Raw genomic sequence first — 18,286 nt, forward strand, 5'->3', positions numbered from 1 at the left:
CTTGTCAAAAAAAAAGTAAAGTGACTCCAGTCACACAGGTAGCAAGGGTCAGAAACCAGAATTTCAACCCACATGCCCTGCATCCAAATCCAGAACTTTTAAAACTGTACAATGAGGTTTATCAATAATCAAATCATTTCACTGAAAAATCTAATTGTATTCCACAAGAAGAAACAAAATATGAGTGGTTGGGGTGGGGGTGGGGTGTTATTCCTGTCTTCCAGTACCAGTTCTCCTGGAGTGTGAGAGACTATAAAGTTATCAAAAGGACTTTTTTTTGTTGTTTTTGGAAGGCAATGGGGTTAAGTGGCTTGCTCAAGATCACATAGCTAAGTAATTATTAAGTATCCAAGGTTGGATTTGAACTCAAGTCCTCCTAACTCCAGACCTGGTGCTCTATCTATTATGCCACCTAGCTGCCCCAAAAGGATTGCTTTTGAACAAACCCATCAACCAATAAGGGCTTCCTTGGCTAAATTTATCTCCTCAGGAGTTTCTAAAAGAAGTTGAATACAGTATTCTTACTGTTCGTGGGTTCATATTCTTGGCATAAGCCAGCAGCTCTCAAATAACCCAAAGGCTAGTGTGCATAAAAAGAGAAGGACCCCTTGTCCTTTGGGGCCTCAATAGGCAGAATTAGGAGCAGTGATGGGTTTTGTCAAGGGTAGATTTAGGCTGACCTATCAGAAAATCTTCCTAATAAAGCCTGCCCAACAATGGACTGGCCGGCCATGGGACATGAAGGTCCTTCCCCAATGGAGCCTTCTAAGCAAAGGTAGTATGCCCACATATCCGTCACGTTACCAAGGGGCTCCTGGGGTCAGGACAGGCCGGACTCTGCAATTATTTGACTCCACTCATCTGTGATCTCTTTTAGAAATGAAAAACTTTCACACCCACATGTAACTGTAGTTGCGATGTTTGTATCTATACACAATAATTGAAAAAGCTTGATTGGATCCAGTCACTTGGGAAAGGAAGCACTATTGGATGGAACAGCCTCAGCTACTGAAGATCCAGAAAAGAACGTTCTCCTCCCCAGAGTCCTTGGAACTATCCAATGATTCACCATCAGAAATGGCAGTGGGGACTTTTCAGTGGAAAGAATAAAGGCAGAAGATTGCATCTGGTTGGCACTGCATCCTGGGGCCAGGGGTCTTTGTGGCATAAGCCCCCTATGTGTGTGAGCTCCTAGAGCAGACACAGTCTTGCTTCTCACTCAATTTATTTTCTTAGTGCTTAGCCCGTATTCAACATTTAATAAATGTTTTTCCTTCCTTCATGCCTGTAGGCAGGCATTTTGGCATCTCCATCCATTTAGAAAATGTATGTGTATGTGACATGTTATTTGTTCACTACACAGGAAGTATTTTGGATTTGGAAATAAACAGGAGAAAGAAAAGGCCTTTTTGTGTTTAGGGGGCCATAGGGCCTATGTAAGCTGCCTTTGGATGGTAGAGGTTTGAGGGAGGGGCTGACCACTGTAACAGAGTCCTCTTGACCCCCAAGTTCTGGCTCCCAACTCCCTCTTATTTTTATTTTAGAAAAAAAGAAGCCAGATAATGGAACTGAGCATGGATATGAGTTTCTGAAAAGCAAACACTTAGGAGCCTATTATTGCTGGCCAGTGGGGAAGACATATGGGATGGGGGGATCCCTTCCACCTCTCAGCAAAAGCACTTGTCTCTTTCCTGCTTAGCCAAATGGGTTCCGATACCTGTCGTTCCTTAGGCATTGCTTTTCATTTCCATTTCACATATGTCCTCTCCCCCACTTTGGTCAAAAGAAGGGCTGCACTGTGTGTGGGCCTTGGATCTAGGACTTACAAATATAGAAAGAAGGGGGTGTGGATTTTCCCAACCACAGATGAGACAAATTTGCCTGAGGGAATCAGACCGGGGGCTTGGAGCTTTTTATGACAATGTGGAAGAAAAGCATTAAATTGTTCATTCATCACATATGTATTTGAGATTCTGATACTCCAAGAAATAATTGCAAGTCAGTGAGAAAAGGAGACTTCAAGGCAATGAATTGTGAGAATTTGTGTTGCCCTTTTCCTTTCCCAGGGCCATGCTGGGCTTTGAGAAACTAGGCCCCCCCCCCACCTTAGGGGAAAGGTTTCTGGAGATGCTCTGTCCAGAAAAAAGAGAATTTTTATGAGCATGCTCAGTGATGGCTACAAGTCCCTGTTTTCAAGGAGCTTAAATTCTAATGGGGCTAGGCTCCCCTCACTCCCAGTGCTCAGAAAATGTAAAATAACGGTATCTACAAAAGGATATGAAGGGGACATATTGTCCCTATAGTCAGAGGACCTGGTGTCTACCTCTTTGATGACTTTGGGACCTGTCTGGGTTCCTTGTTCTTTAAAGAATGGGATTAGGAAAGTCCCTCTTAGCTCTAGATATTTGGTCCTATCTTTCTATGACTTCAGGAAGGGCATGCACAAGAATGACACCAGAGTAGAAGGCATGGTGAGTTGAGATCTGCACTAAAGGAGTTAATGTCCACCTTGAGGAGGTCAGGAAGTTGTTGAAGTATATAGAAAGCATGTTTTGCTCCTATGGTGCCTTCATATACTCCCTAGACTATAAACTCCTAGCAGGCAGGGACTATCTTCATTTTTGACTCTCAATCCCTAGTAGGTAGTTCTAGGCTTAGATGATATCAGTTGCTTAATAATTGCTTGAAAAATTAGTGAATTAGAATTCATGGAGAGGTCTACAATCCCTTCTAGCCAGTGGCAAAATGGTATTTAACAGTAACTCTCCAGAAAATGAAAGTATATAGGGTGCATTTTAAAGTTTAATCTCCGTCACCTCCATAAAAACAATAAAAACCCTAATGTATAGCATTTGCTGATTTCCAAGCTGTAAATGTTCACAGTGAACATGTTAACAACTGGCTGGTTTGATCTGGTTCCAATACAATCCTGCTTCCAGTCCTACATCATTTGAGCTATTCCAATATTTGTCCTGGTTGGGCTGCCACTACTCCAAACCTTTGCAGAGGCTCTTCTTAAGGAGTTTGGAATTGGACTCTGGCTCACCCAAGAAAAACAGTTTAATTTAGAGAAGACATACATTAGCCGCATTGGTCATCTACTTTATTTATTGGATTGGTAAATAAGTGACCTTGTTCCTTCCTACAGTTTTCAAAATAAGCTTACACAATGGACTAATAAAAGTAATTGTAAGAAAAGAACTCTACAAGAGTTTTGAGAAATGGAAGTGTCTATGGAGACAGGATTCTTTTCTCCTACTGTCCAGAATGAGGGGAGCCTGCTTAGATAGCAATTCATTTGAAAATGTCTGTGGGTATCAAGACAGAAAACACAATTTGTCCTAAAATTATGTATGACTATGATGCTATTTGTCCTTTGTTATTGAAGACCATGAAGTACAGTAAAATCAGGGTTAATGACTTGCTCAAGGTCATATGACTAGTAAGGAACAAGTATCTGAGGCCAGATTTTAACTCAGGTCCTCCCGACTCCAGGACTGGTGCTATCACTGCATCACTTAGATGCCTCTAAAAATTACACTAAAAAGCAACTCTGACCTAAGGGTACATCGATGTCCTAGCGTCCCAACTAGGAGATGATAATTTCCCCATCTTCTGCCCCGGGCAGACTACAATTGGAGGATTAACTGCAATTCAGGGCACCCCATTTCTGGAAGGATATTGACTTACCAGAGCAGATCCAAAGAACGACACAGTCCGAATGGTGGAGGTCTCTGCTCCATTCTCATGGAAGGATTTGCTGATGTAATTGGATTGGTTTATTTGGAGAAGAAAAGACCCAGGAAGATGATTAGAGTTGTTGAGTGTTGTCAAGCTGTCCCGCAAAAAAAGGATGGTGTACCTTGTTCTGAGAACAAAAAGTGGCCATTATTGAGAGGTAGATTTCAGATTGATGTAGGGAAAGGGGAAGAGGGTCAAGGGAATGAGCATTTATTAAGTGTCTGCTGTATGCCAGACTAAGTCCTTTATAAATATCATACTTTTGGATCTTCACAACAACCCTGGTAGATAGAAGTTCTTATTATCACCAATTTTACAACTGAGGACATTGAGGGAGGCAGAGACAAAGCTTGGGCAGGGTCATATAACTGGTCCAAGGCTGGATTTGAACTCGGGTCTTCCTGAAGCACAGGCTTCTATCCGCTGTAATGCTTCCTAATAATAATAGCTTACGATTACATAGCACCTGCTATGTGACAAGCACCACTTTACAATTAAAATCTCATTTAATGCTCACAAGAACCCTGGGAAACTGATATTATTATTATTATTATTATTATCCCCTCTTTCTAGAGGGGGAAACTGAGGCAAACAGAAGATAAGTGACTTACCCAGGATCATGCAACTAGTGTCTGTAAAACTTAAAAAATTTTAGGATTAAAATAAAATAACAGAAATAGAATTCAGACATGAAGTTTATTTTTTAAGATTCACCAAGAAGCCTATAGGTAGGTGGAGGACATCTATCCAAGATGACCACCCCAACCATAGAGGGAAGGGAGTATTTATATTTTCAAAACCAACAATGAAATCATTAAACCTTCTGGTGACCAGTGAATCAGTTTGTGCATTGTCATCCTTATATTGCTATCTTGTCATAGAGAAGATGGCTATCCATCTTGTTCAACAAATATCAGAAGCCTCAAAGATAACTAGGCAGGTTTCTCAGTTTCTAATCATCTGTCTCCTGTAATTGTTAGAACAATTAACAAGAGGAGACAGAGAAATTTCAAACTCATAATAGTTACAGATTGAATATTTCAACTTTGGCCGGTGGCATGGGTGGTAAAAATGATTGACTTTAACTTGTCTGAAACTGGATTTGAACTCAGTTCTTTTTTTATTTCAGGCCTTGAACTGAATCCACACTGTCCACCCACTTACTTAAAGTGAGAGAGCTGGGGTGGCTAGGTGGCGCAGTGGATAGAGCACTGGCCCTGGAGTCAGGAGGACCTGAGTTCAAATGTGACCTCAGACACCTAATAATTACCTATCTGTGTGGCCTTGGGCAAGCCACTTAACCCCATTGCCTTGCAAAAAAAAAAAAGAATGAGAGAGCTACCCCAAAATGAAATGAGCCACCTCAGGAATTTTTTTAGGTTTTTTTTTTTTTTGCAAGGCAATGAGGTTAAGTAGCTTGCCCAAGGCCACACAACTAGGTCATTATTAAGTATCTGAGGTCGGGTTTGAACTCAGGTCCTCCTGACTCCAGGGCCGGTGCTCTATCCACTGTGCCACCTAGCTGCCCCTTCACCTCAGGGTTCTACTTTACTTTGAAGTTGCTGCTTGGGGAAACCTAAAATTGGATCACTGGATTAAAGGAATTCAAATCCTAGTTTCCGTCTCCCCTTTTCTGGTTCATTTTGGATTCCTACTACTCATTACTTGGCAGTTCCAAAGAATTTAAAATGAGCTTCTTTACACAGTAGCACCTCTCAGGGTCAGTATAATAACAAGGATGACAACACCTAAATGAATCGGCAGGTTGAATGCCATACCCATCGGTTTGCCAACACAGAGGAAGACAAACTAATAACAAAATTCATTGGAAAAGAAAAATCATAAGGAATAATGAAGAAAAAACTTGGGAATAAATGGGGATTCCACTCCAGATATCAAAAGAATTGTCAAAACTATTTGGTATTGGTAACCAAAACAAGTAGAAGAGCAGATGAGAAAGAACAGGGAGGAAATCTAGGCTAAAGTATTTGGAGAAGAGTTCTCTATTTGACAAAAATTGCTGGGAAAATTGGAAAACAGTCTGGTGGAAATTGGGTTTAGAGAACAGCTTATACCATATAGCACAATAGGCTTTAAAATGCATGTATGATTCAGACATTCACATTATAACATCCAAAGTATTTTTAAAAACCCCAAAACAAATCAGGTGCCTTCCGCAGCTGTGACTTGAGAATGCTTCACCAAACAAGGGATAGGAGTATTCATAGAAGAGAATACAGATCATTTCAATGACAAGAAATTGAAAAACTCTTCTTACAAACAAAAATAATATAATGAAAAAGAAAAAAAAAGAAAGAAGGAATGTGGTCAAATGGGGGGGGGGGATTGCATAAAAATACTACCTTGATGTCATGATTGTGTCTCTAATTCACACTTTAGAAAAGTTCAGTGGAAACTTACAGCAGTAGAAAGGGCAAAACGTTTCAGCAGTTGCCAGGGGACCAAGCTCTATAAAAGCTCTCTGCTAAGATATCTGATATTTTATCCAAAGGGCTGGGGCAATTCTACCTGGAGAATAGACTAATGTGATAAATTGGCACTAAAGTAGTTGTAGGTATTTGGATAGGAATTCATTTTATACCACCCTCTATGTGTACTCCAACTTCCCCATTTCCATTAGGTTTCTCCCTCACCAGATGCCACTACCCTAAAATCATTAATACATAGGAGAAGATGGAAGCCCTGAGATTAAAAGTGATTCATCTCACATCATCCAGGTAACAGGTAACAAAGTCAAGATTCAAACCCAGGTCCTCAGACTCTAAACTTGGCACTTTTTCTACTACATCATGGGAAAAGACTAATGTCCTTGGGCCAAAGTCCTAACATATGTGTGTATGTTGAAATCGCTGGCATCTCTCTATGAATTTGCTATTCTTATTTGGTTACAAAGCACATTTTAATGATACCGTTGAGTCTCTGATGCCCTGGGAATGTCGCTAACCCACCCACTGCCAAAAGCTCTTAGCCAACAACAATTCCCCAAAGCAAGGGAGTAGTAGAGGAAAGACCATTTGTGGGTGAGTGAGTCAGCAACTTTGGCGCTAGGGAAACCAGTGTCCCCCTTATTAACTGCACATCATTGCCAGTCATGGTGACTAAGAGTCCATCAATCCTCCCACCCAAACCCACCAGCACACATCCAGTGGGAAACCAACATTTGTGATAATTGTGTCTTATTTTTGGAAGTACCATTTATGCCTACAGGGAATCCATGAGACTTCCTGGGAGCCTGTAAGCTCAAGGGAGAAAACTAAGGAACCCAGAGTCATATGCTTGCGGATGGAGCCCTATTTCCTAGCTCTGTTTATAATGCCCACAGACTCATTCTCAAATCCCATCACTTACTTGAAGGCCATGGATCATGGGGAAGTCTGTGCAACAAGAGTGTGTGACTCTCTCAACCTATGGCAATTATTTAAAATTCTTTAGGTTACAGAGAGAGAGAGAGAGAGAGAGAGAGAGAGAGAGAGAGAGAGAGAGAGAGAGAGAGAGAGTACAAGAAGAAGAAGAAGAAGAAGAAGAGGGAGAAGAAAAGAAAGAAAAAAGAAGGAAAGAAGTATTTATTTCTTACTTAATTTACACCACTGTCCTTTGTAGATATATCATGTTGCCTTTTCCCATTTCCCCACCTCCTCTGCCATGTTATCCAGGAACAGAGAAAACCAATTAAGCAGACCCAATAAAGCTGGCCCAGTTAAGCAGGCACAGTAACTGCTTTGGATGCTATAGTATTCTGTATCCATAGTTCCCTACCCAATTCTAAAAGAGAAATTACAGGACCATAGATTTAAAGCTGGAAAGCATCTCATAGACCATTTAATCTAACATTTATCACTTTATGTATTAGGAAATTGAAGTCCCAGATTATTCACATAACAAACTAAAATGAATATTCTTCTCACTACATTTCCATTGTCTTTTCTCCTCAAATCAACTTGTCAAATTAAATTACAAGCATTTATTAAGCACCTATTATATGTGTCACATTCTGTGCTAAGAGCTCAGGATATAATAAAAGGCAAAAGACAATTCCTTCTTTCAAGGAACTCCTGTCTAATGGTGGAGAACACTTGCGAACACCTATATACAAACAAATTAGAGACAGGATAAACTGGAGAGAATCTCTGAGGGAAGGCTCAAGCATGAATTCTCCTAGACAAAATTGGTTATCACATTTAATTAAAGTGTGGGTGCCTTTGGGGGTTGTTCTCATTTATATAGTATTAGTTTGGTTTCTTTTTCTTTTGGTTTCCTTTAACTACAGGGCAAGTGTGGATCTGCCTTGCTGGAGGGACTTCTTGCTTGGATTTTCCTATCTCAATCTTAAATCTAAGAAAAAACAAACAATATAACAACACAACACAGTACAGAAGCAGGGAAATAGTAGGCACTTAGTGATTATTTGTTGATCATTTAATTTTGAAGTTGATGGACTGAAACTGGAGACAATGGGAAATAAGAGATGAAAGGAAGTTCTGCATGAGGCAAGGTCTGGAGTTGGAGGAACTGACTTGGGTCAAAGTCCAAGGTGGAGAACTTTGTTACAAATCCTTGAGGTCTCTGGAAAAGCAAGGGGCAATGGGGGCCACTCAAGGGAGAATTCTGCTAGAGACTTTAGGTTCAAAGTATGCAATTATGTTATTGATGTAATTCTAACGTCTATTTGCCAAAGAGTAGCTGGCATATACACCATGAAGCCTGGAGATGCTATCACGTGTTCTCTAGATGCAAAACTGGTGGAACAAAGCCCCAGCCTGACAGATTGAGGCTCTTCAGGGTGTGTCTCTTCCCCCATCTTGAGAGAAGAGAAATCAAACCACACAATTAAATAGTGTTAGACTGCTGCTTGTGCTGTTCCATCGCTGATGAGATCTCTCAGGATCTCTATCATGGTTTTATCCAAGAGTCCTCTTTATTTTAGTTCATCACCTCTGTCACTGTCCTCCCTTAACACCTGGGCCCCCTCACCCTGGAATAATCCACCATCCTTGTAGCCTTCTCAACCTGGACTAAACCTTGGTAAGGTCCATTCCTTTCTCCCCTTGGGGAGTCCCTCCTGGGGCCTCCATTGTGGCCTTCAGTCCCCTCCAGATCCTGTTCTTGGCTTTGACATTACAAAACCCTCTCTCTACAGTGGGTATCTCCTTACCAACCCTTTCAGCTCCCTTTGAGAGGAGCTGAGATCTTTGAGATGAAGTTCTAGGGGCAGTAGGTGGTATAGTGGCATCAGCCCTGGAGTCAGGAGACTCTAAGTTCAAATACAGCCTCAGACACTTAGTAATGACCTAGCTGTGTGATCTTGGACAAGTCACTTAAGCCCAGTGCCTTGCAAAAAAAAAACAATAAAAATGTGAGATCAAGGGCTACCTTTGCATTTTAATTACCTTTGTATCTCCAATGTTTAGCAGAATGCCCTCTACATTAGAAACACTTTATAAATATTATTAAATTTTCCTTCTTTCTTTTATTCTTCCTGATGTATCCCAACTATAGAAAATTGTGGGAAATCTTCATATAGCCTCCTAACTAGGTTACCTAAAACAGAATCAACATGTCTCTTGTATGAGTGCTAAAGGTAAAGATACATTGGGTAGAGGATCTTTTGTATCCCAGAGAAAATGCAGCAGGCATGATTTAATAAAACAGACTATGATTATTGGTAAGTCAATTGTTCTTCCTCCTTACCAAGTTGACCACTTTTTTATTTTTAGGTTTTTTTTGCAAGGCAAATGGGGTTAAGTGACTTGCCCAAGGCCACACAGCTAGGTCATTACTAAGTGTCTGAGGTCACATTTGAACTCAGGTCCTCCTGACTCCAGGGCCGGTGCTCTATCCACTGCTCTATCCACTCTATCCACTATGCCCCAGTTGACCCTTCTAGCCTCAGTTGACCACTTTTAATAAGATAATTTGTGAGTCTGTTCATCTTAAATCTCCAGACAGTTTTGCTGGGTCCCTTCAGAATGCTACCAACTTTTTCAAGAAACAAGATGGAAATGACACTCATTTGAATTTTCCTTCAATGTGCTGTCAAGTCTAGTCTGATAGTCTCTGTCCATACCAGTAAAAGATCATTCAGAGAGATGGAAGTCAAGTTAGGGTTCATCCATCAGAGATGGGATTAACTCGAAGAAGAATGTCAAAATAATTAAGCATCCCTAGACCAAGGCCCAAAGAATGTGCAGTGGCCAAGCTGGGGCAAGGCCAAGAAGGGTGTGACCATGACAGATGGAAGAGCTCATAGCAATACTACAGTGTTCTCAGTCACGTTTGCACACACTTTCAAGATTAATCATGTTCTTGGACATCACCCTCATCAAAAGACAAACTTCAACTGGTCAGTATTTACAGATATGCAAGTAATAAAAGGAACTGAAGCAACAATATACATTTAAACTGCCAGAGTCTTGTCAACATCAGTATGTCCTCCAAAACAGTTCAAAAACCTAGGAAATGGATTTAAAAAAAAAGTGGCTGAGGACAAAAACTCCATTACCCTATGGCCATTCTGGTGATATTTCTTTCCAAATGTGGCTGCATTGCTCTTTAAACAACAGATCTGCAATCCATCACTATCACCAGGACATTCCTTTAGGTCCTTTCAGTTAATTAGGACTTGCCAGAACTTGTGGTCTGCCGGGATTACCTCTTGGAAAGCTAAAATGACCTTCACTCTTAATTAGGCATCAGAAGAAGACTTTAAGAGAGAGATCCAATGCCTGGGACTCCCTCCCTTCCCCAGCTATGCTTCTTGGCTTCCCTGAATTCTTTCAAGACTCAGCTAAAGTCTTACCTTCTCTAAGAATCCTTTCCTGAACTTCCTTAATCATAGTGTTCTCTGAGATCTCCAGTTTCTCCTGTATGTTTTGGGTTTCTGTGTACTTACTTGTCCATTCTCTCCCCTACTAGACTGTGAGCTCTTTGGAAGCAGGGACTGCATTTTTTCTTTCCCTATAGAGGGTGTCTGACATAGACTCTTAATAAATGCTTACTGATTTAGTGGATGTGGTTTGGGGTCTAAATCATCTGAGAAATTCTCACCTAAGTGCCTTTTCTTATCTCATTTTTCAGGACAGGAATGACCAACCTTCTCCCTATCTTCAAGGAATTATTTGAATTCCATCTATGCCATTAGCCATCCCCCAACCATCTTAACCATTGGGTATCTCCATTTTTTTTTTGCAAGGCAAGGGGGTTAAGTGGTTTGCCCAAGGCCACACAGCTAGGTACTTATTAAGTGTTTGAGGTCGGATTTGAACTCGGGTCCTCCTGACTCCAGGACCAGTGCTCTATCCACTATGCCACCCAGCAGCCCCTGTATCTCCATTTTTTTACCTTTATTCTCAAATCTATATTTCTCTTTTTCTGAGCTTCAGTCTTACACTACCAACTAATTACCTGTGAGCCATTTCCAACAGGATGTTCCCTAATTATCTCAGACTCAGGGCACTTCCAAGAATTCCTCATCTTCTACCCCTCCCCCAAACCTCATTACTCCACATTTATCTACTGAGAGTTATCACTATTTGTACATTCATCTAAGGATACAACTTTGGGGTTGTTGTTGACTACTCACTGGCATTCCACATAGCCAAATCACAAAATCTTGTAATTTTTATCTCTACATCATGTCTCCCTTTGTCTCCTCTCCACTCACACAACCTCATCAACTCTTACTTGAATTACTGAAATAGTGTCTTAATTGGTCTCCCAACTTACTGTCTCTTTTCACTCCACACAATTAAAATTAAAATTAAAGCGCACCATTCTTCCATGCAGTAAACTCCAATGTTCCACCATTTTCTCTAGGATTAAATATAAACCTGTTTGATATGTAAGGCTCTTTACAACCTGGCCCTTTCTTACCTTTCCACCCTTCTCACCTATTTCTTTCCTCCTTGCACCCTATGGCTTATTTGCTCTTCCTAGAAACAGTAGGTGATATGGTGGATATAGCACTGGGTTTGAAATCAGGGAGATCTAAGTTGAAATCCAGTCTCAGACACTTATTAGCTGTGTCACTCTAGGAAAACTCAAAGTTTGCCTCATTTTCTATATGTGTATAATGGAAGGGAGAATTATAGCATTTACCTTGCAGGGTTATTGTGAGGATAAAATGAAATAATATTTGTAAAAGGTGCTTACTTAGCATAATGTCTTTTACAAAATAAGAGTATCTAAATTCTAATTCCCTTCCCTATTCCTCACACAGCAATCCAGCTTCTATCTCTGTCTCTCATCCTGGAATGTTCTCCATCTTCCTTTCCATCTCTTAACTTTTATTGTTTTTTTCAAGATTTAGCTTGAGGATCTATGAATAGAGTAAGCTGCCATTGTCCCTCACTCAAAAATCCATTGACTCCAAGAGTCTGTCCCTGATATATTGGGAAGAATGCAAAGTCAAAATTCTCCTTTGCTTCCAAGGAAAGAAAAATGGGAAGGCAAGGGAGAGAGGAAGAGGGGAAAAGAGAAAAGAAGAGTGGAGGTATGGACAACATCTTAGGGTATGTCCACTATTAGGTGGCATGATATGGGTGATGATCTAGTAATGAAAACTGAGAAGGGGTGGTCAGCCATGTAGGAGAAGAACCAAAAGAAAGTAATGTCAAAAAATTCAAAAGAGGAGAGACTATCTAGGAGTCAACAGGGTGCAATGAGGCAGATAAGTCTAAATGAAGGATGAGAATGGAGACAAGATAATCAGATTAGGCAATTCAGAGATTGCTGATAATTTTGGAGATAGCAGTATCAGTTGAGTTATGAAGTCAGAGCCAAGGTGGCCAAGGACTGAAAAGTGAGTAAAAAGAGAGGAAGCAGAGGTCCTGAGGGTAGGCAGTTTGTTTTTTCTTATTAAAAAAAGATATAAGGAATGGACCTGGAACTTGATCAGCTCCTTTTCCTCTTTGGGACAGATTAACCCCAAACATCTCCCCATTCCTCTTTACCAGATATTTATTGGTAACCAAGGAAGCCAATGAAATGATATAGACCCCTGGACTACCTCCACAGGAGCATCTATCTTCTGTTAAAGTTCTAATGGACCCAAATGAACAATGTTGACCACAGACAGGTCAGGATGATCTTTTCATGAAACCTATCAGAGACTCATCTTGATAATAAGGGTCTGAAATGACATTTATAGGATTTTAGTTAAGAGGAGTCAACAGTTGATGTCATGGAGAGACTTTCCCATGACATACATTTGAATTCATTTAGCTGATATCTCCCAGCTGAAGACTGGCTGGTTAAAGGCCTAATAAGTCAGTGAGAACTGTCTGATTGAGTCCTGAGCCCTAGAAGCCTTGAGTAAGGTCTCTCCTCTTAAGATAGAGACCCTCCAGATGGTTGGGATTGACTGCAATAAATAAAACTAATAAGCTCTGGCCTGGAGGAGGAATCTCCCAGTCCTTCTCAAGTTCCGCCATTTCCTCAGCAATTCTGGGTTTATATTCTGGCTCAGATCTAGAATCACTGATGGCTTTGATTAGAAAGTTTTCCAGGAAAAAGTAGTGAGGATGAAAAACAAAACTTCTTGTCAGAGACAATTTGGCATTCACTGTGTTTCCAAAAGAACCACTGAAGTAGAGGGTAGAAGACGTGTTTTGGGTCAGAGGCCCTGTGCTCAAATACTGATTTGGCATCATACAATTTCTACATTCTTGGGTAAAGCTTTTCCCCCTCTGAGCCTCAGTATCCCCATTCCACAGAAAAGCTTACTTTACATTACACAGAAAAGCATTCCATAGAAAGCTTACTGCTCAGAGGCAGAGTGATACTCTGGAAAGAGCATAGGGTTTGGAATGTAGAAACCTGAGTTGAAATCCTACCTCTATATGACCTTATGTAGCTACTGACTCTCCCACTGGGCTTCAGATCCTATTCTGTAAAATAAGGACTAGGAATGACCTAAGATAAAAGAAACCAATTTAAGCTAAAGAAGTTATCCCAAAGTGAACTGGACTAACTTAAGATTGGATGAGTTGTTTGTCCTGGAGGTCTTCAAATAAAGGTTGGATGATGATGATGATGTTGATGATGATGATGATGATGATGATGATGTTTGTCTTTCATTCTTGAAGAAGACCATGACATATGGCATGCATGTGGATTGGATTTGAGTCACGAGCCTTACTTTCTCCTTTGGAGTCATCTGGGTTCAGTGCCCATATATGGATCAGGAGATGAACCTGGATATGAGGCAATCAGGATTAAGTGATTTGTCTAAGGTTACACAATGTCAAGTGTCTGAAATTGGATTTGAACTCTTGTCCTCCTGACTGCAGGACTGGTGCTCTATCCGCCACGCCACCTAGCTGCCCTTATAGAGGTCTGCTTATTGGATATCCAATTCAGGTATGTGGTGGACTGGATGTCTCTTAGGTTCTTCTCAACTTTCATATTCAATGGTCTTGGGTCCCTTATAGCTCTTTATCTGTATTCCAACATACAATAATTCTTGAGTAATCCAAATAGCCTATTTTCTCTTCCATGATGATATCTTCTCCCTTCAACCCCTCTGAAAGCACAGTTTCCTATAAGGCAGATCCAGTTTTGCCTTCCCAAAGTTCTTTGTAGATCTATGAATTCTCATCTAGCTCCCCAGTGGTTTCATAGTCATGCCCTCTCTATGATCCAAAGAGATGAATTTCATCCATGGTCATACAACACATCAAGAACATTTCTGATGGTGAGTCTTAGTTGTTTTACACAGGTTGTTTCTTCCACAATTTATATGAAGTTTTTCTTGATCTCCCCAATAGCTGGGACCTTGTCTTCAAAGTATTTTGCATTTAATCATTCTGGATTCATTTGCATTTATTCTCTTTATATTTACTCCCTACATGCTTATATGTATACTTGGTGTCTTCCCTGTTAGAATGGAAGCTCCTTGAGGACAATGACTGGCGCAATACCTGTAATAGAGTAGGTGCTGAATAAGCTGCTTGCTGATGGATGGACATGCAAGGATACTTCAGACCCTTCCTACTTGACATGTTGCCTCTTTAGTACCCTTGGGAAGGTGTTTATGATTCCAAAACTTAAGGATTATTTTATATTCATTAAATGAGTGCCATGATGGAAGGGAACTAGACCTGGAGACAGTTGCCCCTTCTGTTAAATAAGGGGCCTGGATTCCATAACTTCTGAGACCCTTTCCAGATCTTGATCCAAGGCCCTATAATTTTCAATCATTTCCTATCTCTGGGCTCAGCAAAATGGGGAGTTTGGATTAGAGCACCTCAACCGCCAGGTCTAGCATCCTATGGTCCATTAAAATAAAAACAAGTCAAAGCACATGGAACTCAAACAATCGGTTACCCCCCAGGATTGAGGGACAAGTGAAAACATATAGGAAAATGTGTAAGCTCACACAAATGGGTACATTTCCTTCTTATTGTTTGAACAACTGAGGGTGCTTTTGATTTGTTCCTGCTGATGCTGGCTCTCCAGTAAGGACCAAAGTCTCCAGGGAATCAGCCAAAATTCCTGTCTAAAGGTCCTAAGTGGTTCAGTAAGAGGTGTCAACGAGTCAAGCTGAAGGGTAAACAAGCCTTGAAGGAGAGACCAGAAGGAGAGCTAGTATTAGTATAAAAAGAAAGGCAGGAAATATCTACAGACATGAAGGTAGTTCAGGGGACCCAAGGGAATTGAAAGGTTTGCTTACTGAAGCAAGAACGCATACTCAGAATTTACATTGTATGATCCATGGTTCTGGGGAAGAGTTGCCATGTTGGCATGGAGGCCTACTTCCCACTGAGATCTGTCAGGATGGAAAGAATAGGTTGGCAGCTGCTGGGAAGTAGTGGGGAAAAGCCATTTGGCTTGTGTGGCTTAGTGCTTTGGTCTTATCCACCTCAGAGATTCAGACTCTTAGCAACTTTGTGGTCCCCTCTATACCAGGGTTTGGACCAAATGTGTCATTTGGTAACTGGACTGTAGAAGAAGGAAAACATATTCATAATCTTTGGGGTAAAAATGCCCATCACTTCCTTTCTCTAGTCTGTACTTGCTGTCACTAACTTCCCCAGGTATTCGGTTCAAGTATATAAACACCTTCCATGGGCCAAGCAGCACGCCAAAAACAAAATAAATATGGGTACGGCCCCTAGTCTCAAAAAAACTTACAGAATACAGACAACAGAGACAAATGAGTAAAATAATGGGGGGGAGCGGGAAATATTTGTAACTGGGGACACCAGCCAAGACTACTTTGAGGATGTGACACTAAGCTGGATCATGAAGGGAGCTTGGGGTTCTTAAAGCCTGAGGAGAAGGAGAGAATTCCAGGCATTCCAGGTAAAAACCTAAAAAGGCATGGGGGGGGGCAGCTAGGTGGCTTAGTAGATAAAGCACTGGCCTTGGAGTCAGGAGTACCTGGGTTCAAATCCGGTCTCAGACACTTAGTAATTACCTAGCTGTGTGGCCTTGGGTAAGCCACTTAACCCCATTTGCCTTGCAAAAAAACCTAAAAAAAAGGCATAGAAGGAAGAGATCAAACTTCATGGGGTTAGGGTGAAGACAGCCAGACTTGGAGTCTGGAAAGCTTTGGGTTCAAATCCTTCCATTGACTCTCATTTGCTTCATGATCAAGGTCATGTTACTTTACCTCTCTTACTTACTCTTGTTTCCCCTTCTATAAATAGGGGTGATCATAATTATCCCTTGGGCTATTGTGAGAGTCAAATGAGATTACCTTATAGAAAAGCTGGCTCTTCTTGTCAGTTGGACATCCACCCAGAGCACCCTCTTACAAACAGCCTCTTTCCCAAAGAGTCTTCATTAAGAGTTTCTGGAAGAGTGATATTGCCAGATGATTCCAGCACTGATTCAGCCTTCAGATAAATGAGACATTTGTACCTATGACTTAGGTGACTCCCAAACGGTTTCCTCCTATGATACAACACTAGAGATCATCCAAAGAGATAACCATCATGGTGAGTGAAAGCCCTTGAGTCCATCCCTGTGAGCACTGGTGAAGGAGCTGGCCATGTTTATCTGGGAGACTAAATATTCCCAGGGCTGTAGCATGAATGAAGGATTGACTTTATTTTGTGTGACCCCCAGAGGGCAATTCTAGGATGGGGAATTTGCAAAGAGCCTGGTTTAGTTTTGAAGAAAAGCATCCTAAGAACCTCTTCTTCCACAAATGGAATGTGCTGCCTTGGGAAGCACATTTCCCTTCAATGGAAAACTACTGGCAAAGGCTGCTTAAGGGCTCGTGAAGGGTGTTGAAAAGGGAATTCATGATTAGGCAAGGTTTGATCTGCCCAACCTCTGAAGGCTCCTCAAGGACTTGGATGCTGGGATTTTGTAAGTCTTGTCCCATCCTCCAAGAAAGGGCCTTGATCCTTCGTTCCATGGAGATGGCAACCAGGGAAGCAGAGGATAAACAGCAGATGGTCACAGCCACAGCCAGGTCAGCCTTGGGATCATTGAACACCATACTGGAGGAGGAATGCAGACTCCAAGTCCATAAACAAACCCAGAAATTAACCCAGGCGATCTGTCGGGGAGCTGAGGGATGGGAAATAAGGGCACTGATGCGGGACAGGGTGCTACTCTAGGAGTAGATAGCCAATTTGTGATCGACCTATTCTAGACTACCTTCTGGACTCCTTTCTTAATTGTCTACCCTCTGGTGCTGATTCTGGCTATTACGGGCACAGCAGGATCAAGACTTCTTGTGACTGGGGTAAGGAAAATGAAGCATGTCCACAGTTGTAGCAGTGAAGGCAAAGGAGGAGATGTGTCAATTGTTGATTATGGGGATGGACTCAGGACCTCCAAAGTCCTGGGCAAGGTCACTTCCAGGGACTGTGGCTTATTGCAGCCAACCATCTCATGTTATTTCTTTTAAAATGTTTTTCTTTTTCTTTTTCTTTTCAATAGTATTTTATTTTTTTTCCAATTACATGTAAAAATAATTTCAACATTCATCTTTGGAAAGGTTTTATAACTCATTAATCTATGCTTCTGAAGGATGGCATGGCCTACTTATACTCACTAAACGTGACGTCTAGGCGCCCCCCAGTTGACTTATGTATTTGACAAGATGTTTGTTTATTAGAGGGATTCTGCCAGCTTGACCTACATTTCTTAAGTACCAACTATGAGCTAGGAAGGATAAGCATCTGATAATAAACATAAGATATATAAAGGTCATCAGTAAAGAGCTGCCCTGGAGTGGAAGGGGCGGGGTGGAAGAGAAGGAGGGCAGATACAAGAGGGTATGACCTCAGAAAAGTAGACAAGGACAAGGTAACTTTGAGAATTAAACTATTCTTTTCATTTAGGGTCAGCATCAGTGAAAGTACAGTTGTTAATGTGGACCAGAAGCCTCAGAGTCAGAGACCTGGGTTTGAATCCTGTCTCGGGGACCTGCCTGCTGACTGGGTGACCCCAGCAAGTCTCAAATGCTCTCTGAGCTTCAGTTTCTCCATTTGTGAAATGGGGAGGTAGCACTAACCTCCCAGGACCATTATGAGGTTCAAATGAGGTCATATTTGTAAAGAGCATTGCA

This window comes from Macrotis lagotis, chromosome 5, assembly GCF_037893015.1.
Source record: "Macrotis lagotis isolate mMagLag1 chromosome 5, bilby.v1.9.chrom.fasta, whole genome shotgun sequence".
Taxonomy (NCBI): domain Eukaryota; kingdom Metazoa; phylum Chordata; class Mammalia; order Peramelemorphia; family Peramelidae; genus Macrotis; species Macrotis lagotis.